We start from the raw sequence: 25,584 nt of genomic DNA, 5'->3' as shown, positions 1-25,584 counted from the left end.
AGATAAAACATGTATATCTATCTATTTCACTAGTAGTTCACTGCATGAAGATTCTTTGGGTATAATATGTATACAGTAAACAGTTTGCTTATACTCACTTACATAACTGTATTAGTGTCCTGTACCTACTAGTAAAATATGTATATTAAAAATTATATCTGGAGTCTGGATAATTTTTGGTTTGACTGTGCTTAAATTCTTGTTAAAACTACAAAGTAAAGCAGTCAAGAGCAGTGAGTGATTTTTCTTTCATTTTCTTGAATTAAGAAGCTAGTAGCTAAATTAAGTCATTTTAAGAGACAATGAACGCATCTTTTTCCTCAACTGTTTACTTTCACTTAAGAAATAGCAGTCAAAAAAAAAAAAAAAAAAAATCGGGCATATTTTCCAAGGCGGGTATTTTGACAGTTTGTATGTATTTGTCGGCACAAGAGCAAAAAGAAGCAAATTCGATGTAAGTTACAAGCGTTTTGAGACGCTTTTCTCTGCGCAAGTCCTGAACACCAGAACACCTTGGTACTGAATTGGGCTCTTTGACATCCTTTTGTTTGTTCAAAACTGTGATTAGTATTTGTTTGATATTGCAATATATTGGAAAAAATAAATATATGTAAGAATATATGCCTAATATATTACATGATATTTTCCAATATACTGCAATATATTTTGTTTCATAAGGGGTGATACGCGGCTGCCCCACACCGAACACAGCACGTGAGTAACCAGCTACTCAGTTCAGCTTTTCTGCTTCTTGTGTTTGGATGCTTGATACCGATTGTTAGCGGCGGGCTTGAGCCAGCTACCAAATGCACCGTCTTCGAGCCATAGATCCTTAAAGGTACATTTTCCCATTGTGATAGCCAGGATGATTTCAATTAATCTAAGCAGTGACTCTGTATGATACAGTATGTTCGGAGTCCGCGCGGGTTTCTGTGAAAGTCCTTCTGACACACACACACACACACACACACACACACACACGTGTATATATATATATATATATATATATATATATATATATATATATATATAGTTACATACGTTATAGATCTTTTTTTATTTATGTTTTAAATTTATTATTATGTAAATTAATTAAAACATAATGAACATAATGAATTACTAATTCAATAAATAATTATAGTAATTACTACTTATATTTTTTTTTATATTAATAATTAATAAATATTAAAATTTCCTACCTAATCATTTTAACTTGACAGTCCTATTTAAGCATTATTTAATAGAGTAATTAATGCTGTGAGTACTGAATTTATGAGCTTCAAAGCCATTCATTAGATTTTTTTCCCTAATGTCATTTAGCAAAGACTGTTAGAAAAGACTATACCAAATATTTTTGATTATTAAAATTAGTTAACTATCAGTGTGTGTGTGTCTGTCTATCTATCTGTCTGTCTCTGTGTGTGTGTGTGTGATAAATAAATAAACTTGTGTATATGGCAACTTTAATAAATTATAAATAAGTCTGTAAATAAAAATTTATATATTTCAAATTCAATAAGTATGAGGCTCATTTCTTATTTGTAAATACAATCATTGATTTTTTTTATTTTTTATAAATTACTCATGATTTTAAACTTGTTCTATGTGTGTGTGTGTGGGCATGTTTTTGTGACATATCAGGACACATCTCTGTATAATGACATGGGTATGACACAGGTATTACAAGGAGAGGGTGACTTATGAGGACATAAGCCATGTCCCCATTTTTCAAAACGCTTATAAATCATACAGAATTAGTTTTTTTGAGAAAGTAAAAATGCACAAAGTTTCCTGTGAGGGTTAGGGTTAGGTGTAGGGTTGATGAAGGGCGATAGAATATACAGTTTCTACATTATAAAAACCATTACGCCTATGGGATGTCCCCACTTTTCACAAAAACAAACATGTGTGTGTGTGTCTCAGTACTTTTTGCCTACAGCAGCTGCTGCGGCAAACAAGGACACACAGGGTCACATCATAACCATTGCCTTTCAAGAAAGGATTCTTTCATCTCCATCACAAAAAAAAAAAAAAAAAAAAATGATGCATCAAAGAGCTTACGCTATTGTCTGCATTCTTTTCACTAGCTAGTCAGTGCTATGCTTACAAAGTAGAGAGGGGATTACAAGGTGATGAAACCGCAGAGACTCTAACAGTGATCCATGTCAAAAGCACTGATTTATGATTCTAAATTTAGATGCACACAAGCTCTGCATATAATAAGATTCTCAAAATCCCAAAGAAATCAGGTGCCAGCAGCAGAAGGTAAAACAATGTCTACTGAAATAAACATAAATAAATAAATAAAAATAAAAAACATAGTCTTTGGACCGTAGGAATAACAGTCCTGCTTCTATTATTTTTAGAAGTTGGCATCTGTTGATTAAGATTGTTTAAGAAGTCTCAACAATATAAGTTCAAGCAATGTTTTTGCAAAATACTTAATTTTTTGTGACTCTAAATTGAGTGGTGAATTTAAATCTTAACATCATAGAGCTACTTGTGGCATGAACTTTCTGTCTTCAGAGGATGTAAAGCCAAATTATTTACAGTACCTGGATGATTTTTGCAATAAATAGTTGCCTGCTTCACTGCTCAAGACAAACCAGGGACACAACTATGATGCAAAACTCTCATAAGTGACTATAAATAGTCACTGATGCTCAATGAGGCAAGACTATGATAAGGTTATGTTAACCTGTATAGGATAATGTTTGTAAATGTGTAAATTTGTTTATTTTCAATGGAATAATGTTAATAGATGTGTCAAATTCAATTGAATGGAAATGATTTGGAAAGGCACACACATCTTAATAAAAGGTCTAACAGCTGATAATGCATTTTCAGCCCTGATATCAAAAGAACTGCCTGTAGAGCAGAAACAGGTTTGTGTCAAGCCACGCATCTGGTGAAGAGATCAGAAAAATATTCTGCTTCATTGAAGGGTCATAGAAGCATGTAGTCTAGTTGAGTACCATGATCATATGTGGAGATAGGAGAAACCTACAGAAGGACAATCATCACTGCAACACTCCACCGGTTTGTGCTTTATCTCTGTTTGGCCAAACTTAATCCTCTCTTCAGTGAAGACACATGAAAACACACTTTGAATTAGTAAAACAGCACCTAAAGGACCCTCAAACTGTGAGAAACAATATTATCTGGTCTGATGAACCTCAATTCCAACCATCACATTTGAAGGAAACCAGATCTGCTCATCACCTGCAAAATACCATCCCAAAAGTAAAGTGCTGGTTGCAGCCTCATGCTGTGGGGCTGTTTTCCAGCGGCAGGGACTAAGGAACTCATCAGAGTAGAAGAAAAATATTGAGATCGCCTTAATGAAGACTTCAAGCATTCAAACCTCAGACTGGGCAGAAGGTTTACCTTCCAACAGGACAGTGACCCTAAGCAAACAGCAAAAATGGCTTATAGAGAACTCATTGAATGTCCTCGAGAGACCCAGCTACAGCCTGAACTTGAACCTAATAAAATATTTCGGGAGAAACCTGAAAAAAATTAATAAAATGTGCATCTGCCCCCATCCAACCTGACAGAGCTTAAGAGGTGAAGAGGTGAGGAGAAGAATGACAGGTAATAGCCAAATCATGATGAGAAAAGCTTGTCGCATCAAACAAAAAAAGACCTGAGGCTGTAAAGGTGCTTCAGCTAAATATTTAGTTAAGGCTATGAATACTCATGCAATGTACTTATTTAAGTTTTTTTTTTTATATAAATTTACGAAGTTGTGACAATTCTGTTTTTTTTGTTTTTTTGTTTTTCAGTATGATGTATGGAGTGTAGATTGATGTGGAGGGAAATATCAATTTAAAGCAGTTTAATATAAAGCAGCAACATAACAAAACATGGAAAAAATGAAAAAGTATGAATACTTTCACAAGGCACCATAAAGGGATCATATTATGCGATTTCAAGCTTTCCTTTTTTCTTTGGAGTGTTACAAGCTGTTTGTGCATAGATAAGATCTCTTACGTTCATAGACTAAAGTCATAAACCCAAAGAGATATCCTTTATTAAAGTTAAGACTCATCCACGCCCTCCTGAAACATTTCATTTAAACATGCCCCCATATGGGAAGATTTGCATAACACCACACAAATGTTCATGCAAAGAAAGGAGAATTAACTTTGATTGTCTCTGTAATATTGTTGCTGCCGCCACTGCCATGTCGTGGAGACACTGTGTTTCACTGTGAAAGCGAAACTACTTCGTTTGGCCTCCCAAAAGAGGACACAACTAGAAATCAGTATAGTTAAGTTGTATTTACAACCCTGTTCCAGAACAGTTCAAAACAAATAATTGTTTGTGATGCAATAAACGGAGGGCTTGGTAGGACTGCAGACAAATGGTTTTATGTTTACGTGGCACGAAACGCAACACACCACATAAAAAGACAATATGTGACCCTGGACAACTCTTAAGACGCTTGGGTATATTTTTAGCAATAGCCAAAATAAGGTCAAAATTATCATTAGAATATTAAGTAAATATCATGTAGTAGTATATTGCCCAAATTTTTTCCTATCTTTACAAACCATATAGACGGTTTCAACGGCATCAACATAAACAAACGTTAATGTGCGTGAGCGCTTTTGTGGACCTAACTTAACTTCCGGTAGACTCCAAATAGAATCAATAACAACAGCCAAGTCCCTCTAGAGTAGATATTTTTTGATAACAAACAAAATGTGTTTTCTGTGTGGATCAGGCGGACTTAATGAAAATGCTAATTCATTATTTGCCAGCAGGAGATGTTTTAAAGCACAGATATAAAGCGCTAGAAATAGAGGTTTCCCCAGTAACAGCTGTAAACAAAGCAGAGCTGGTACGCTCACACGCTGCTTTATCGCGCATATAACATGCAAGTCTTCTTTCAGAAATACAGCGATATAAAAACACCCATGCCTCGTTTTGATATTTAAACATAAATTTAGGAATTATTATTATTAAACGTGCAGTACGTTACGTAATGTTACGTTACTCATGTTTATTTAACGAAGCCTTTTTGAAAATCGATCAGTTTTAAAATTGTGGCGAGTCTCCAAAAATAAATAAATGTATGGGAAACACATCCCGCAGCACAGCCACCTGAGCCCAACTTCAGTCTACTCATCACCTTGGCTTTAACTGCGTTTGTAGATGGCACGCAGCCAGACTGATATACACAACACAGACCGGAAGTTAACTTAGGTCCAGGCGCGTGTGCCCGATGAAACCGTCTATATCAATGGAAAGCTTTTTAATAGTTTATTTTTTATTTTTTTTATATATAACCCTTATAACTAAGTCATTATAATCAGTAATTATGTCCCCACTGGATGCAAGAAATGCCTAGTTTTTAATGGGTTTTATTGGTTTTGTCTCATCGCAAAGGGACCCGGCATTACAGTATGGTAAGGGCGTAACATTTCTATCATGCTCTTGAGGTATTTGGCCAATCACAATACACACTGGATAGCTGGCCAATCAGAGCACACCTACCTTTCCAGAACGATGAGCTTTGTAAAAATTGACACATTTCAGAATGGCGGTGCATAGAGGAGAAACAATAATGAACATTATATGGAAGATAATGCATTTTCTCAACCCATTCTCACTCCAAAGGCGTCAAAAACCGAAGCATGGTCAAGCGCCCCTAGCGTCACTTTTATGACGCCAAATGTGCCTCTCGGCGTCGACTATCGAAGCACTACGACCTTCATTGCTTTCAGTGGGAAACTTTTGGCGTCAGAATTCGACACGAGGACATGAGATGTTTATCGCTATGAAATCACGTTCAAGAAGTCTCATTCAGCATACATCGCGCGATACTTGCTATCAGTTCCACAGTTTGGGTGAGTAGTCGTATATACGCTCTTTTAATGCCTTTTATCAAATGTATTCTGTCTTCTTTATTAATCAGATTAGTGCCATATGTTTAATCGCTGTATTATATCGGTCATCCGTGGCTGTCTTTGAGTTTCATTGCGTTTAAATAAATGAACACAGCTGCTAATTAGTGTGATTAAACTCTATCTGTCACGTGACGTGCCTTAGACCTTCGATCCGTTTTATATTATTATTAATTTCAGGATCAATGATGTAAGTTGTATTTGTAGTAAAATCATGGTAATCACGACACAATAGTAATAAATGAAATGTGAAGTTAAAACACAGTAAATGGGACATTAGTAACTGTAACTGTAGTTTTACTATGATATATTAATAATCAATACAACAATACAATAATCACCAAACCAGCTATGTTTGTATCACTGTAATGTTAGTGTTTTTATGTGCTTTTATATGACAGATATCACAGTAATCATGTGTTCTGTACCATGCTTTTAATACCTTTTAATGTGAATCCAAAAAAAAAAAAAATCAAATTAAAAATAAATAATAAAACATGTATTTTTCCATCTTGCAGTTCATTCATATCAGTTTTTATATATATATATATATATATATATATATATATATATATATATATATATATAAATATTTTGCTCACAGATCATTATTAACATTCTGTATATAATTCAATTTTATTTTCTCTCCCCTTTTTTATTATTTATATTTTTAGCTGAAAAGACGTAAAGGCAGTCAGCCCAGTGGTGTTTCTGGAGAGGGATTCCTTCAGAAATGGAGAAGACAGAAAGCTGCGGAGGCAGATATTTGCAGCAGTAAGTCTGTGATAGTTTGTCTCTTTTATCAAAAATTCCTGCTGTTATAATTTGTACAGCATTTGTTGTTTCTTAAACTGTTGCACTGTCCAAATACCCACACTTGCCATCTTTTCACTTGACCACTTGATTACTTATTTGAAGTCTTTCCTGTATTTGGCCTAGTGTTCGAGTGAGCATGATGACCACGAGTGTGTGTCGAACTTTTCATGACCTGATGACTGTGTTTCCCAATCCTGATCCTGGAGAACCCCAGCACTGCACGGTTTTGGCGTCTCTCTTATCTGCCTTGGAGTCTTCACTGATGAGCTGATGAGTTGAATCAGGTGTGTTTGATCAGGGAGACATCTCAAATGTGCAGTGTTGGGGTTCTCCAGGACCAGGATTGGGAGCCACTGCCTTATGGGACACTTATGTGTTTACAGAGATTTTTAATAACTAATTATCAATATTTCACATACTGTACTAAACACATCACAGTCTTAATAATCCAGTTTAACACTTGTATGATATTGTACAAGCCCCAGGACGGTCTCATCTGACACTATCAAAAGAATTCATATGACTATAGCTTGTTATTAATTACTTGCTTTCAATAATGGATTCATTTAACATTTAATTTTACAGCATCTTTACAGAGGCTGCTTTTATGGTCTAAACAAAACACAGTGTAATGTATAAGTTGAATGTAATGTAATATTTCTGTTTTACAGGATTGTTTGAGGATAACACTGCAGTTCTCCATCATGCACAAGGACTCACCTCGTTAACTCTTTATCCCCCACACACACAGATATGGTCCCTGGATCAGTGATTAGACTTTGCAGTGGTTTGATTTTTGCAGAAGATGTAACTTTGTTTTATTTATAAGCTCATAATGAATACATTACAGAACCAGTGATGAAAACAATAGTTAAAAATATTATTTTTCGTATTGATAAAGCATTTTGTTCTCTTTTTCAAGCTTCATACAGTGAACTTTTTAGACTTTAATTAAGAGTTTTAGTAAAGGAGATATTCATACACAGTCATCCCCTAGCTCCAGTCATGAAGTGAATTCATGATGTTATTGTCAAAGCTAGCAGGTGTTTGTTTTCCTGAACACTTTCTCTGTCTTCCATTGTTCAGACAATCAGTGTTTATTTGATGCTGTGCTGATTGAGTTTTATAGATGATATTGCACACTTGACATGCATGTCTTCATGGTGTTTTTTTGTGAGTTTGAAACATTTACATTGTGTTGTATAACATTTTGGTCAATTTAATTTTTTTAATAAAATTGATCTTTTTCCAGTGTTCTCTGAAAGACATACTGTATTTACTGTTTTGTTTTTTAATAAAAGCATTTTCATTTGCATACTGAAAATAGTTAATGTTTACAACATAACTGCCTTTTTATTCTTTATGGTGGCAAAAACGAGCTTGGTGACAGAGGATGCAGTGTAGTAATTTGGGCATGTTGTCTTTAAATGAGTTTGACATATCAATAAATAATGGAAGATCCTTACAAAAATATGCATGTTTATTATGCTTTATGTATTTATTTGTTCATTCATTCATTTATAATTTCTGTTTTTATTCCTAGGGTTCAAATGGTAGAGAATGGTAAATCACAGAAACACAAATGTGAACCATTTTAACTTTAAAACACAATGTAATATACAATGTAAATTTTAGAAGCACGTCATTTGATTAGTAAATATATTTGTCTTTGGTCAAAAAAAAAATATACAAATCTTAAAAATGTGTCTTATATTTAATGAGAAGAATCTATCTGTTGGATACAACTGCGACTGCTGGGCATGTGCACATCAATATTGCCCAATTTTTGTCAAGCTGAACAACGGAGGAAGGTGAAGACGTTAATAAAACAGAATCTAATAAGTAGCAAGCTTAATCTATTGTTAACCGAATCTATCCCTTCAGCCGAAAAACGAAAGACATCTGTCATACATGGATAAGGAAGTGTGACGCTGCTGCTCAGCTTAGATGCCATTGGCTATGACTTTTCAGGACAGTCTGTGGTTGGACTATCTTTTAACCCATATTAAACAGCGCATCATGTTAAAAAGTATGTTTTGCTCCTATCATCACATTAGTAATATATTAAGTCAACAATGAAGTGTTGCTATCTTGAGAAAAATGACATCTTTAGCGAGATCCTAATCCTAACCCTAAGCATAACTTCAATGAACTACAAAAACAGCCCCCTAGTGTTGCCTTTCTATAGATAGAACGACGGAGGCTTGTGGGTAATGTAGTTTAAAACTTTTTATTAACGAAACTAAATAAATTATTTATTTTAAGGTAAACTGGACATCTAAATATGTTTATTGTGCAAACCTCTATGATATATTTGAGAGGCAGGCTGAAATGTGGTATTTTACAGTGAGCAATATTTAAAATGCTTTTATGCCAGCTTTCCACTTATTTCTGAAAACTGAGCTCAACATTATTTTATCAGCATAGCATAAGTAATAATCCTGCCCATTTTCTCTTTGATATGTTAATTGGACTCTGATTTACAGCCATTTGAAATGTACAGTTTTGGGCTCTTCCGGGGGGTGCTACTGGGCCCCTGGGGGTAGCAGGGCAGTAAAACCTACATATATGTATTCTCCTCATCATGAACAACAAACTGAGCTGAGTCACATTTATATCTGACAGTTTTCACAGTCCTCTGTTTTCTATTCTATTCATCATGGCTATTATACCTTTTGACAGGACATTGTGAGGCCATCTGATGAAACATGGAAAAATTATAAAGAAATGATTTAATAATGAAAATAATAGATTATTTCTTTGATTTTTGAAGTAAATGGCAAGAAATATAATGGATGAACCTGCAACAACTTGCCATTATCTATTCCCCACTGTAAAGCAGTAATCAAGGACAATGTATACACATTGTGATACTTCACTATTACACAAGGACAAATTCATGCAGTGCTAAGAATATTAATTTATATATATATATATATATATATATATATATATATATATATTAGCATTATATATAACTAATTAGCCGAAATCAGTGTAAAAATGTCCTCCTCAACCCCGTATCTTGCTCCTCATGTGCTGGACATCAGTAATGTGCGTGCTCTTGGTTTTAATGCAGTACAAGATCCACGTTGATCATTCCTGCTACATTCTCAGTTATCCGTCAAGTGCTTGTAACAATAAAGCCCATGGCACCATCTTGTAATGCAGAATAATTAATCTTGTAACTCCCTGTATTTCACAAAAAATGTGCATATTTGTTACTAAAATATAAAAAAATTACTTTCTGGTGTACTGATGTCCCAGATGTTATTAATCCGATCAAAAATGTTCATGTCTTAAATAAAAAAATAATCCCAATAATTAATATGTCGTTTTTCCAAGTCTAAAATAAACACATATGAGCCTACCTAGTAAAATGATGTATTTACCAAGAATCTTCAGAACACAATATTCACCATTTTCATTTTATTGAAGCATAGACTATAAAGTTGATAAAGTAGCATCAAGACAAATAAGATTCAATGAAAATAATTATCATCAAAGATACATTAACCTCATATATAAATCAGTTCACACAGATGAGTGATGAAATGTCCTTAAAAGTCACACAGTCCCATCCAGTCAACTGTGATACAGATCATGTGATACATATAAGACATGTGATACTGTTCCAGAAAATAATGATTCCCATCATCACATCTAAACTGGTTTCATCTCCCCATCGTGATCTTCTTCTCTCGTGTCTGGAAACAGTTTGTGGTTGATGTCCAGCACTGATGAGGTGTAGCTTGTTCTCAGCCAGATGATCTCTCAGTCCTAAGATCCCAGACCTGGTCAAAGTGAAACAAACAATACAGAAGAAGTTGTTTAATGGACAGAGAGCGCAGCTTATGTTCTGTGTGGTTTTAGCAGGGTGAGTAACTATGACCCTTGTAGTACTGTACACTTACCATTCTTCAAGCTGTTTTAAGATCTTTTGAGAAGCTTTTCTCTGAAGACAATTTACCACATCCTCTTCTTTCACTCCTTTCAAGAGCATCACTTGGTCAAAACCCCTCATTTGGCTGATGAGATCATCTGTACAAATAAAAATACTGCAATAAATATGTCATTCTGCAAGAATTAAGAAAAAGTTACAGAAGCAAAGGTCTTGCTCATGAGACATTAGCATGTGTAGTTCTCAGAGACTCTAGAATTCATCTGTTGTTGCAGTAAATGTGTTTTTTTCCTCTAGAATCTTTCTCCAAAGTTCCTGACTTCTCTCACAAACGTGTTTTAGTCTGTGCAGTGTAATGCCTGGCTTCAAACCAATCAACTATCAATTCACAATTAATAACATAACATTTACAAAACAATGAAATAATGTCAATTGGTGTTTATATCAACTAAACCAATTTCATGACACTTGTCTGCTAATAAAACAGGTGGTGTGTTTTTAAAAACATAATATTAAAAATGTCCAGTCACACTTTGCTAACATGCTGTAATTGTAATAGTATAAAACGAAATCAAGGCTGACATGACCAGTTCTGTGAGAGATCATCATAAAATGTTGTATAACATTGCTTCAACACACACATACCAGAGGACTTCTGTTTGTTTGAGCTCAAGATGGCCATCTTCATTCCTCATCCTGAGCAAATCATATCCTTGGTCTTCCTTCTCTTCTGTGAAACAAGATAATCTCTACTTACTCTCTGTGCAATTAATATTGCTCATTAAACATAATTAAGTTAATTTAAAGTAAGATTCAGACCAGAGCATTTTTGGAGTAAACAAATGTACCTGGGAAGAGCTGATCATGGCAAGATTCGCTGAGACTCAGTAATAGCTCTTTTAGGTTTTAGGAAGGTTTGTGAGGGTTGGCTCTTAAAATAGCTGTTGAGCTCGATATTTTAGACCTGAAAAAGAAGAACAGCATTATCTGGAAAAAATCCTGTAAGACAGAAGGAAGGACATATTATTAATTACGTGCAGCTTGTACATTACACCTCTGTAAAGATGCTGTATAATTAAATGTTAAATGAATCCATTATTGAAAGCAAGTAATTAATAACAAGCTATAGTCATATGAATTCTTTGATAGTGTCAGATGAGACAGTCCTGGGGCTTGTACAATATCATACAAGTGTTAAACTGGATTATTAAGACTGTGATGTGTTTAGGGATCATTTTTAAGACTTTGACCCTGTCCAGATACCCACACTTGCAGTCTTGGCCACTTGAGAGTGTGTGTACGTGACAGTGTGTGCACAAGACTGTCCCCGGTCTTAATAATGCCAAAGCACAGCGTCCTTAACACACACTAAACCTCTCCAATACTGCTCTGGAGCGCTATACAAAGCTTAGTGTATCCCATCATGCATCATGTTTTGGAATAAATCGTCAGACTTTTTGCCGAGATCTCACAAGAGGTCATGGAAAGCTGTCCAATGTACAGTATGTGAAATATTGATAATTAGATATTAAAAATCTCTTTAAACACATAAGTGTCCCATAAGGCAGTGGCTCCCAATCCTGGTCCTGGAGAACCCCAACACTGCACATTTGAGATGTCTCCCTGATCAAACACACCTGATTCAACTCATCAGCTCATCAGTGAAGACTCCAAGGCAGATAAGAGAGACACCAAAACCGTGCAGTGCTGGGGTTCTCCAGGATCAGGATTGGGAAACACAGTCATCAGGTCATGAAAAGTTCGACACACACTCGTGGTCATCATGCTCACTCGAACACTAGGCCAAATACAGGAAAGACTTCAAATAAGTAATCAAGTGGTCAAGTGAAAAGATGGCAAGTGTGGGTATTTGTACAGTGCAACAGTTTAAGAAACAACAAATGCTGTACAAATTATAACAGCAGGAATTTTTGATAAAAGAGACAAACTATCACAGACTTACTGCTGCAAATATCTGCCTCCGCAGCTTTCTGTCTTCTCCATTTCTGAAGGAATCCCTCTCCAGAAACACCACTGGGCTGACTGCCTTTACGTCTTTTCAGCTAAAAATAAAAATAATAAAAAAGGGGAGAGAAAATAAAATTGAATTATATACAGAATGTTAATAATGATCTGTGAGCAAAATATTTATATATATATATATATATATATATATATATATATATATATATATATATATATATATATATATAAAAACTGATATGAATGAACTGCAAGATGGAAAAATACATGTTTTATTATTTATTTTTAATTTGATTTTTTTTTTTTTGGATTCACATTAAAAGGTATTAAAAGCATGGTACAGAACACATGATTACTGTGATATCTGTCATATAAAAGCACATAAAAACACTAACATTACAGTGATACTGTCACACACCTGGACTCATTTAATGTGTTTTTGCCCGTGACCCAGTTTCTGTCTTTCCGTGTCTGATTAGTTCCCAGATGTGTCCATTATCTTCCTCATGTGTTCCATGTCCCTGTTAATTTAATGATTCCATCCACCTGTGTTTCCCCAATTATCTGTTGTTCATAAGCCGTGTCCCTTCAGTTCTGTTTTGTCGGGTCTTCTCACTTGTGATCTCACTTGTCCTCACTTGTGATCATTTGCTACTTACGTGTGTCTACCTCTGTGCTCCATGTTGGATATCCCCTGTGTTGGATATATTAAAAACCTTATTCCGTTTATCCTCGACTCCGTATTCCTTAAGGCAGCGTAAAACCGTGACAGAAGACCCGACCTCAAAAGAGAAAATAGAAAACTGCGTGTTCTTCCCTCCGTTTTGCTTTTGTTTTTTCACAGTCTTTTCTTTTCTTAGTGTCTATGGATCCCCTCTATCGTCCCGAATTCCTCATCCTCCTGCTGAAGCAGGAAGGGCGTTCTCTCGAGGACCATACCAGACAGTTTTTCCTATTAGCTAATGCCACCAGCTACCCGGACGGCGCGCTCTGCACCTTCTACAACACCAGCCTGAACTCCAAATGCAGAGCGTTGTCGTCCGAAGATGGTCCTCGAGAGGATTTCGCCGCATATGTGGAGTGGACTCTGGCGAGAAATGGGTCACCTCTCACCGTCTGCCCCATAGAGGACCTCGCCAGCCCCACTCCCGACCCAGAGACCAGCCAGCCACCATCACGCCGCACGGAGCCAGAGCCCACCGCAGCCGCAGAGTCCGAGCCATCCACTGACAGGGAGCCGGATCTCGAGAGCGCGACTGACCAGGTGAGTGAGCCGGCCACACCGTGCATCGTGGGAGTCCTCGTGGAGATCGAGGGCGTGGAGGAAAGCCCTGCCCACACTCCTGCGACTGAGGGTGAGCTGTATACAGTCTCTGAAGGTCATATGGAGCAAGCTCTGGATCTGATGGACTGGTCTATGGAGGTAATCCCTAATTTTCCTGTTTCCCCGCTGGTTCCGTCCAGCCCTGATTCCCCTGTATACCCTCTCAGTCTCCCACTCCTACCTTCTCCAGTCATTTCCTCTGCTCCATTTCTGCTGGTTCCGCCCAGCCCTGAGTTTTCTGTTTCTCCGCTGGTTACGCCCAGCCCTGAGTTTTCTGTTTCTCCGCTGGTTACGCCCAGCCCTGAGTTTTCTGTTTCTCCGCTGGTTCCGCCCAGCCCTGAGTTTTCTGTTTCTCCGCTGGTTCCGCCAAGCCCTGAGTTTTCTGTTTCTCCGCTGGTTCCGCCCAGCCCTGAGTTTTCTGTTTCTCCGCTGGTTCCGCCCAGCCCTGAGTTTCCTGTATCTCCGCTGGCTCCGCCCAGCTCTGAATCTTCTGTTTCTCCGCTGGTTCCGCCCAGCCCTGAGTTTTCTGTTTCTCCGCTGGTTCCGCCCAGCTCTGAATCTTCTGTGTCTCCGCTGGTTCCGCCCAGCTCTGAATCTTCTGTGTCTCCGCTGGTTCCGCCCAGCTCTGAATCTTCTGTGTCTCCGCTGGTTCCGCCCAGCTCTGAATTTTCTGTGTCTCCGCTGGTTCCTCCCAGCTCTGAATCTTCTGTGTCTCCGCTGGTTCCGCCCAGCTCTGAATCTTCTGTGTCTCCGCTGGTTCCGCCCAGCTCTGAATCTTCTGTGTCTCCGCTGGTTCCGCCCAGCTCTGAATCTTCTGTGTCTCCGCTGGTTCCGCCCAGCTCTGAATCTTCTGTGTCTCCGCTGGTTCCGCCCAGCTCTGAATCTTCTGTGTCTCCGCTGGTTCCGCCCAGCTCTGAATTTTCTGTGTCTCCGCTGGTTCCGCCCAGCCCTGAATCTTCTGGGTCTCCTGTATTCCCTCCCAGCCTCCCTCTCCCGCCTCCTCCCAAACCTGCTGGTCCCTCTACTCTTTCGCTGGTTCCGTCCAGTCCTGATCCTCCTGTCCTTCCTCCCATCCTTCTCCTCTCTCCTCCTCCTAGACCAGCCAGTTCCTCGCCATCCCTGCTGGTGCCAGTCAGTCCCGCAGCTCACCCTCAGTCCGCGCCATCGGGGCGCGGTGGTTCGCCGCTGGACTGCCAGTCTCCAGCTCCGCCTTGGCGTGTTAAGGCCCTGTCTCCGCCTCCAGCCTCCGAGCCCTGGACTCCTCCTCGGCCCTTCGACCCAGCGGTTCCGCCTTGGCTCTTAGCTCCCTCGTCTCCACCGTGGCCTGTCATCCCACCTGCTCCACCGGGCTCCCTCGTCCCTCCGGCTCCACCTTGGTCAGTCGTCGACCATCCGCCGCCTCGGGACTCCATTCCTCTGGTTCCACCTCGTCACTCCATCCCTCCGGCTCTGTCAGGCTCCTCCTTCCCTCCGGTTCCACCTCCATCCTCGGTCGCTCCGGCTCCACAGCGGTCTGCCAGGACCCTGCCTCCGCCTTGGTCGCCTGAGCCTTCTGCTCCACCTAGGCCCTCCGGAACCTCGACGTCCCCCTGGCTCTGCGGCTGTGCTGCTCCATCTTGGGCTCCTCACCCACCGGTGCAGTCTCCGCCTGTCGGCCCCCTGGTGTCGTCGACCCTTCCTTCACCATGGCTCCTCCCGCCGTCGACCCCACCTTGGATCTCCGTCCTGGCTGGTCTCTGGTGGACCATCTGGCTCCTCCTGCTCCTGTCTCCTCCCTGGCTCCTTCCTCCGTCGTCTCCTCCCTGGCTCCTCCTTCTGTGGTCCCTGTCTGCTGGCCCCCTCCTGGAAGTCCGTCCTCCACCGGAACCTCCTCCCAAGTTCCCACCTACGCCTCCCCCTGTTGTTTCTACGGTGCGAGGACGCACCTACCGGGAGGGGGGAGTACTGTCACACACCTGGACTCATTTAATGTGTTTTTGCCCGTGACCCAGTTTCTGTCTTTCCGTGTCTGATTAGTTCCCAGATGTGTCCATTATCTTCCTCATGTGTTCCATGTCCCTGTTAATTTAATGATTCCATCCACCTGTGTTTCCCCAATTATCTGTTGTTCATAAGCCGTGTCCCTTCAGTTCTGTTTTGTCGGGTCTTCTCACTTGTGATCTCACTTGTCCTCACTTGTGATCATTTGCTACTTACGTGTGTCTACCTCTGTGCTCCATGTTGGATATCCCCTGTGTTGGATATATTAAAAACCTTATTCCGTTTATCCTCGACTCCGTATTCCTTAAGGCAGCGTAAAACCGTGACAGATACAAACATAGCTGGTTTGGTGATTATTGTATTGTTGTATTGATTATTAATATATCATAGTAAAACTACAGTTACAGTTACTAATGTCCCATTTACTGTGTTTTAACTTCACATTTCATTTATTACTATTGTGTCGTGATTACCATGATTTTACTACAAATACAACTTACATCATTGATCCTGAAATTAATAATAATATAAAACGGATCGAAGGTCTATGGCACGTCACGTGACAGATAGAGTTTAATCACACTAATTAGCAGCTGTGTTCATTTATTTAAACGCAATGAAACTCAAAGACAGCCGCGGATGACCGATATAATACAGCGATTAAACATATGGCACTAATCTGATTAATAAAGAAGACAGAATACATTTGATAAAAGGCATTAAAAGAGCGTATATACGACTACTCACCCAAACTGTGGAACTGATAGCAAGTATCGCGCGATGTGTGCTGAATGAGACTTCTTGAACGTGATTTCATAGCGATAAACATCTCATGTCCTTGTGTCGAATTCTGACGCCAAAAGTTTCCCACTGAAAGCAATGAAGGTCGTAGTGCTTCGATAGTCGACGCCGAGAGGCACATTTGGCGTCATAAAAGTGACGCTAGGGGCGCTTGACCATGCTTCGGTTTTTGACGCCTTTGGAGTGAGAATGGGTTGATTTTCTGAACCTTAAACCTCATTAATGAACCAATAAACACATTACATTTTACCAAATACACAAAATAATGTTCTTTTTAGCAACGTCATAATACCCCTTTAATGTATAGAGTTGTGTGATTAAAGCTTATAAATTATAGCTTTCCGTTATTTTAGTTTGTTATTGTGATCTTAAATAATATATACTCATGTAGATATACTTCATGTACATATCCGAAACAAGCTAAGAACAATTCTCAAATACTTTATCACTATAGCTATTTAGTATTTTTAATTAATTATCATTAGTATAATATATATATAATAAGTGTAATTAATTATATGTAATTATATATATAATAAGTGTAATTAATAACTATGTAATTTATAGTGGAAAAAAAAAGTTGATTATAATGGGAGCCTTGATAATAAGAGACTATAGTTTAGACATCTTATGTTGCCAAAAACCCTTTGACTTACAAGATCTTGATGAATGAAATGCTGTAACATCGTTCATAATAAGCTAATCATAAACTGCAATAAAACACCTTTAACTGTGTGTGAGGAACATTTTCTTTGCCTAGATATTTAGCAGCTAAAAACACCTATAAATAGAAGAACAATGTTGAAAATTGAAATAGCAAACTCATTTACTCAGTGGTTTTTATTTACCCTTGCAAATCGTGTTCCCAGTCTGAGTATTGTGTTAAAAATTTAGGCTGTGTCACCATGGCGCTCCCTCTTGTAATTTGTGTTTGTTTACTCTGACTCAGCTGAAGTTTGTTCACACACTGATCTATCTCTCTTCCTCCAGAGAATATTCTGTCAAGCTTGCAATGCCCACTGTTTGTAAGCCCATCTGTGGAAGCATAATTCCCCACATTGTTATCCTGCATCCAGTCAGGCAATGTGAATTCATGAATTAATAAATAGATGCAAAGCCTAACTACATCAACATGAGGATGTTACACACAGAACATAAACTGTCAAAGATGAGGAAAATTGGCTAAATTATGCTGTGATAGATGTTCTGTTATGGCTTCTGCCCAATGTGGTTCCAATATTAATGTTAAATCTGCACAGCTCCCCTATACATTGTTGTTGTTTGATTTAAAGGGACAGTTCACGCAGAAATTACAATGTTGCCTTTCGCTCATAGTGATTGAGTTCTGGGGTTGCCAAGCTTCACAAAGGATACAAAAGCATTATAAAAGTATCATGAAAGTGGTGACCATATGAATTGTGTTTTGTGTCCAAGATTTATAAAGGTTTATAATGAAGCTTTAATTATCGGGGAGATATATAGATACTGCCCCTTTAAGTAGCTTCAAAACTGAAATCACATATTGTGAATCACATAAACCTGATTCATTATAGTAAATCAGTTAAGCATAAACAGCTAATGTAGCAGTGGAATGTCTGATTCATGACTCAATTCACTTGAATTTACAGATTTAACAAAAATTCACAGATTTAATTGTTTGTATTTGAGGTTCTTAAATTAAGAAGTATGATATTCTTTTTTTTTTTTTTGTTATTCTAGTATTTTTATAGTAAGATTCATTCCATTCATTCATTAAAGAGATCACCCCAAAATAATAAATAAATAAATAAATAAATAAATAAATAAATAAAATACTAAGGGTATTAATTGGGACCAGACTTTTTTTCTAAATATTTTATTTTGTTTTTAGTAAAAAAAAAATGTAAATAAATTTTTGAGTGAACTATGCCTTTGAATAATAATAATAATAATAATAATAATTAATATATATATATATATATATATATATATATATATATATGTGTGTGTGTGTGTGTGTGTGTGTGTGTGTGTGTGTGTGTGTGTGTGTGTGTGCGTGCGTGCGTGCGTGTGTGTGTGTGAGTGTGTGTGTGTATATATTAGATATTAGATATGTATAACTTTGATATAGAAAATATATATGGCAAGTTAGTTTCAGTGTAGTTAGTAGTTAGTTCAGTGATAGTGTCTTGTAATATAAAACTACTTTTAGTATAAAACTTTTTTTCAAAATAGCTTCAACCACACAGCAGACGACACAGACTGACAATATGCCCATGTCTATTCACAGCTGAATAATGAACTGCATCTGAATGGTGAACAGCAAACATGAAATTTGTTTGACATTTGTAGCTGTCAAGATAATGATTCCATATGCACATCACCACACAGACAGTTAAATCTATAATGATGCTCATGCAGGGCCTTGCATACGTGGTTTACTTGATTGTGATCTACAGTAATTAAAATCACATAAACAGTATTTATTTTACTGACTCTGACTGCTGAGACAAGTACACTGTTGCAAAAAAAGAAAAAAAAAAAAAAGCCAAGCATGTAGGTATTAAGAAGACATGTGTGCATAGTGAAGGCAGTATTTCTGGCTGGTAATGCCCATGATTTATAGGTCCCTGTAGGTCCTTTGCTGTTCACATACTAATGAGGTGGATTGGACCATAATGGGATGTTTTACTAAATTATAGATACTGCAGTTTTTACTGCATCGGTTTGAAATATAGCCTTTTGCTGTAGTAATTGCTGAGAGTTCAATTAGCCGTAAATCACACAACAGGTGGCAAATGAACAAGATAAAAGAACAAAATAAATGTTAGTTTTGCATGTTTATTTTGCCAAAGTAGATTCCTACTTGCACTAACCTACAGTCATGTTTTTAGCCACAATATTGGGCCATGTTGTCATGGCATACAGGGTAAGTTGTCACAATGGAACAATCTATTACATTATGAAAGCTTGTTTCCAACACTGATTAAAAAAATAAAATAATAATTGTGACTTTTTAGCTTGCAATTCTGTGAGGCATAAACTTGTAATTGTAAAAGTCATAGTTACAATTTTATATCTCACAAATTGTATATCATGCAATTCTAAATATAAATAAATAAATAATTAAAATTAAAACTAACATTAAAATTGGCTAACAAACATAATATTTCATAAAAATTATAAATTAGTCCAATGCTTTTCTTTTTGTTGTTGTTCTTCTTATCAATTTATTTTTTCTATAGTAATATTATTTAATTATTATTTAATTATTAACATATATTTCATGAGATCTAAGCCTTGAGGCAAACTACCCCTGGTCTCTCCTACACTGTAGTAATAATAGTAATAATATTAATAACTATAATTATATATATATATATATATATATATATATATATATATATATATATATATATATATATATATATATATATATATATATATTAAGGTTGTAGACTAAACAAATATTTCTGTGGTATGTTTTACAAGAAAATACAGTCTTTCTACTTTTAAAATGTTTCTTCTTCAAAGAGTTTAATTAAAAATATTACTTGCCAGTGTTACTTATTTGTGAAAATCACTAGCCATTTCTGAGTGAAAAAAGTCATTTCCCCCCCAGTGTATAACAAAAGAATGAGGGATGTTGGTTATGGCCATCAATGTTCGTTTACAGACTACAGAATAAGTGGTTGGGAAAAATGACCACTAAATAAAGGAAGGCAAAGTGATGCATGTCCTTCCTTTTACATTTTGTATAATTAAAAAGCAATTTAATACCATCTTCTGCAGGCAACTTCTACACAAGTGCTGAGATCATTAATTAATTTTTATACTGTCAAAGACAAAAGGATGGGGGATTGTCAGTGTTGGCCTCATGTGGGATCAAAGCCGAACGCCTGTCTTTGCTACTGAAGTCCTTCTCTTTTCACAAACCTATGAATCCAGCTCTTTGTTCTGTCTCACCGTGTTCAGCCTCAGAGGAGAACATGGCTGGCAAAGATGGACTTGTTGGTCAAATGCAATTAGCCGGAGTGCTTAGGATGCTCTCAATTCTTTTATCTTTGTTCAGAAAGAGAATTCTGCCTCTGCACTCAGCCTGACAGCCTCTCTGTGCTCAACGTCTGCCGGCTGAATTAGAATAAAGATTTAGAGAATCAAACAACATTAGAGAGAGTTAAGAAAAGAATGAATTCTATAGTTTTTGTTACACCATGCATGGTCATAACATACAATATGTTTCTTAAAATATGGTTAATGCATGTTGCTCTGAAATTGGTTTGAGCTCATTATAATTCCTTTAAAGTAAATAATTAATTGTCAACTTTGAATGCATTATAGTCATGGACTATTCATGGATGTTCAAAATGACCCCACCATTGAATAAACATCATGTGAGCTGCTTCATTCATGGGAGAATTATGTAGATTAACTCTGAGATGTTATTTTATTCTCATAATGCTATTTTAAAAATAAATCATATTTATAATATCTATAATAGTATTACCACTTTAAATTTATAAAGCTTTGATTTTATTCACATAATTTTGACTTTATTCTCAAAATATAATAATAATATTAATAATAATAATAATAATAATAATAATACTTTTTTATAACAACTTTCCAAAACCCAAATTCATTTTACAAAGTGTATTTTTTGTACAATTCTTTGTTTATATACATTATATTAGTGTATATATATATATATATATATATATATATATATATATATATATATATATATATATATATATATATATATATATATATATAACCACACTTTAAGAAATAGATATGTAAATAAATGATGAGGAGATGCATATTCAATTTAGTTTATGAGGCTGCAAGGTTTTTTTTTTTTTTTTTTTTACACTGTGAATGGTTTGAACAAAAAAAATATCAGAAGTTTAGTTAGTTAACATATAGACTCTGAGACTGTAAGGTAAAACAGTGCTTCTGGTTAAACGGAGCCTTGTGGTTTAAGCATTTAGTTTTTTTTTTTTTTTTTTTCTTGGCCATGTTGTGGGTGGCGTTGATACACAACAGTTGAGCGTTGGCGTGAAGTGTTGATGAATTCTGTTGCCTCATTTAAGAGTTGTAGAATTAAATTGGTTTGTGAAACAGCTTTTAAATGTTGATTTCAAGTTCACTTCCTTATTGCAATGGGAATTTTAATGAAAATGTACCGAGTACTTCTCATAAGGACAAGAGATTTTCCATCGAGTGCCTTTTTTAGGTTTTATTTTTGGCATTTATTGCTAACAGTCTTGGAAATGAATTAAGCAGAATGTAAGAGGTAGAGGGCAGAGCATAAAGGATAATTAGCAATAATGAAAATGAGATATTTTTCTTTGCAACCCTTGCATCTCTATGAGAGCACAAAGCTGACAAATGCTGGGGCATGAAATTGCCTGATGCTGCTGGCATATACGAACGATAATGACTTGGATAATGGAACCATCTATTTGTCCATTGTGTGAGTAATTACAAACAGGATGGAGGAGGAAGCAGAATCCTTGAGTGTTAGAGAGCTGGAAGAACACGCAGGACTGCAGATAATGTAGAAAACAAATGCAAGGCTGGCTTCTTCACCATGCTCCCAGGGCGAGAAGTGCTGGAACCATGAGGACTTAATGTGCTGCACAGAACATCTGAGCGCCTTCAAGAAAAGGTTAAGTTAAAATGAAACTTATGATTTTATGTCAATAATTTTTTATGTTACCTCAGCTTTTTTATTACTTAAGTTAATTAGTAATAATTCAGTTTATGTAGCATTATATAAACTGTATTAACGGAATTGCAAAAGTTAGGGCAACAGTTTTCATTTCTTTGTGTGTTTGTGTGTGTGTGTTTAATTCACTTGGAGTGTTAAGTCCAGTCAAGATATTCGTATAAAATAGTAAAGTTGTAATAACTTGACTTGTTTTCCGAAAGTTGCAAGTTTTAGAACTCGAAAAACAGTAAAAAAAAATAAATAAAAAAAAAGAAGTTTGTATTGATGTTTATAATGAATACGTAATATACGTCCCTTTTTAATTAATTAATAAATTTAAGAAAACATTTTAGCAAGGTTCTTAAGATTATATGAACATTTCTGGATGCTTGCTTTGTTAGCAGGTGGAGATGAGGTTCACAGGAAATAGTGTTATGCTCTTGATCAGATTTTTGCTACTGGCATTCAGTTAAATGCAGGTAATTGCATACGGTTGTGAGTGGGAGGTGCAGAGCTTGTGTCTTGGCAACTGGCTGCCTCATGTCTGCCCAACCTCTAATAACACCATCTGGCCAGCAGTGGGGCCTGTTTTTACCACCCGAATAGAGCAGATTCAATGGTGTACAAAGGGCTCCTGGACTGTGCCTGGACCAGTGTCGTCTGCGCTGCAGCAGTCCTCTGATTAGATTGCCTCACATATGACCCCGATGCTGATAAACTGCCACTGCCCGTGTTATAAAATATGAATGCTGACGGGACTAGGCTGGTGAAGGGAGGCTTGTCAAGGTCACTGGAGCATTTTGGAAAGGACTGAATGCTGATTTTTTTAATGCCACGATGAAAGCCTGTGCGTGTTTCCAAAGTATGGGATTCGTTGTCTGTCGTCGGACTGGTAGGGGAAGGGTGCCACCGAGTACCCAGGGGCCGATGCAGGGGGAGGGGGGGCCCTTAGAAGTCAGTTTTCTATACATACATATATACATGCGCTAACATTTGTATAGCATTCATGTACAAATAAAAAAGTTTCTGTGCAAAACTAAACTTGTAGTTATGCACTGGTTTGGTATATATATATAAAAAAAAAAAACATTTTCATGCTGTGCAGGGCCCCACCACCCCTCTCGAATCAATGTAAATGGTACGACCCGCAGTTCAGGTGCTTCTGCTTTGTGCTGAACCTGCCGTGAATCAGTTAATGAGACAGAAGCTGGAGTTGGACTAGGAAGACAGGGGAAGAGTCATGTCTTTCCTCAAGAAAGGAAAATCAGGGGCTCAAAAACGAAAAGAAAAGAAGGTTTAAGAGAGAAAAGCAAATGAGGGCAAGCAGTTGCTCACTCAGTTTTTTTTTTTTTAAAGAAAGGTGAGCTCCAAATGCATAATTGAGCATTGACATTGTTTTAAGGGTGGGGGGGGGGGGGGGTGCTCACTTTCACTCAATATCCTGTTAATCTTGAGTACCTATAGAGTAGTTCTGCATCCTTCATAACTCCAAAAAGTCTTTAGTTTTATTATATTCATAAGAGAAAGATAGTACCGATTTTTCCCGGAAAAACACGACCGGCTGGAGGCGTGACGTGTGGGCGGAGTTAACAAATCACGAGCGCCAGTAGGCTTTTGCGTTGAGAGCGTTTGAAAGCTGTGACTTTACCGTGAGGAAAAACAAACCATGGCTAACAGTCAGATTCAGCGTATATTTATGATCCAGAATCAGATCCAGAGGCTGAAATTTAACAAGAGCAGCATCAGCAACAACGTCTCTATGTGGTATGTACTGAAACTGTATATATTTGCTTAGCGGTTTTGGAAAATTACTAAGTTCCAATTTGCCGTCTTTTTTTTTTTAAGCTGTACATGTGGAAAGTGCAGTTTGATGACAACATCGCATGTTGTTTACTTGATGTGCTTACGCGCCGATAGCTAAGTTAACAACACAGAGATATTTGAAGCAGTTTTACTCACCGCCTGCGGTTCCAACACACGATCGTGACACTTTTTCGTTGGGACTGCATTATCCTTAAGAAATAAACGATGTGCAAATCCGGAGTCAAACTGGGCCTTGTTTGTAAAACAAGCATCTTCGAAATGCAGGGAACAAACACAAACACTTGCACAACTCCGTTGATGCTCTGTAAAAATAAACTCCATCCACTGGTCCCTTAATGCTGTTTTTTTTTTTTTTTTTTTGGTAATCTGTGCAGGGTTGTCTTGCCCTGGCAACCAAAAACACACTCCTTTTGTGACATTTCGCGACGCTCTCGCTCTGATCAGTGAAGTCTGTTGTGCTCTCAGTGCTCTGCTATACGGGAGCGCGCGCTCTTCTGGCAGACGTTCCCTCAGGACCCATATAAGGAAATTCCGCTCCATCTAACGTCACACAGAGCCATACTCGAAAAAAAACTTTCCGAAACTTGTGACAAACCGGAAGGAGTATTTTTGGAACAGAAATACTCCTTCAAACATACAACTTAATTTTTGAAACTTTGTCCATGTTTAGCATTGGAATCCAACTCTTTAACAGTGTAAAAAACTCAGTATGCATGAAATAGCATTTCACCCCCCCCTTTAACATAAATATCTACTCTTGGAGGAGTTCTCCCCAGAGTCAGAAGTTTACATGAAAAAACCTATTTTACCGCATTATGCAAATTGGCTAGTGCACGCTCTTACATTAAGTACAGTATTGTTTTCAGTTTAATTCACATTTTAATGATTGAAAATGACTTATTTTAAAACGTAATTCATAGACTGAATGTCTAGTTTGGCGGTTAGTGTACCCTGTGATTCTATAGTCTGCATTTATTTTAAACAGAAAAATAATCAGCAGTTAACTTGTACTTAGCCTACACTTTAAAAAAGGTATTGTGACAATAAAGGATATTTTAGCAACCACTTGAAGCCATATATTTCAGTTTCAGACCCTGCAGCAGCAGACCCCTCATCATGGTCAGGTGAAAGCAGTGACAGTGAGGTGGATGTGACAGTGAGACAAGGTGAGCTTTTAGCGGAATTGCCTGTTTTAACACTTAGTAATTAGTAATTAAGTGTTAAGAGGAAATAAGCAAAATGAGTACATTGTTATTCTACATATTTAAATTTTAAAGGGATAGTTCACCCAAAAATGAAAATTCTGTCATCATTTACTCTCCCTCAAGTTGTTCCAAACCGGTATGAT

At 37.2% G+C, this 25,584-nt stretch overlaps 1 protein-coding gene and 1 long non-coding RNA gene across 4 annotated transcripts in view; one reads left to right on the top strand and one right to left on the bottom strand.

The window, feature by feature from the left end:
• Window positions 1–25,584, bottom strand: part of LOC128020041 (uncharacterized) — a 455,114-nt gene that overhangs the window by 123,370 nt on the left and 306,160 nt on the right. The window lies entirely within an intron of this gene.
• Window positions 5,607–8,187, top strand: LOC128020043 (uncharacterized). 2 transcript variants are annotated; one of them, XR_008185272.1, is made up of 4 exons: window positions 5,607–5,855; window positions 6,587–6,686; window positions 6,852–7,012; window positions 7,400–8,187. It is a non-coding gene; the product is annotated as an uncharacterized LOC128020043 (long non-coding RNA). The 2 variants fall into 2 exon arrangements; XR_008185273.1 differs by lacking the exon at window positions 6,852–7,012.

Source organism: Carassius gibelio, chromosome A9, assembly GCF_023724105.1.
Source record: "Carassius gibelio isolate Cgi1373 ecotype wild population from Czech Republic chromosome A9, carGib1.2-hapl.c, whole genome shotgun sequence".
Lineage (NCBI taxonomy): Eukaryota > Metazoa > Chordata > Actinopteri > Cypriniformes > Cyprinidae > Carassius > Carassius gibelio.
The sequence above is the reverse complement of the archived record's forward strand: the minus strand, read 5'-3'. Positions and strand labels throughout refer to the sequence as shown.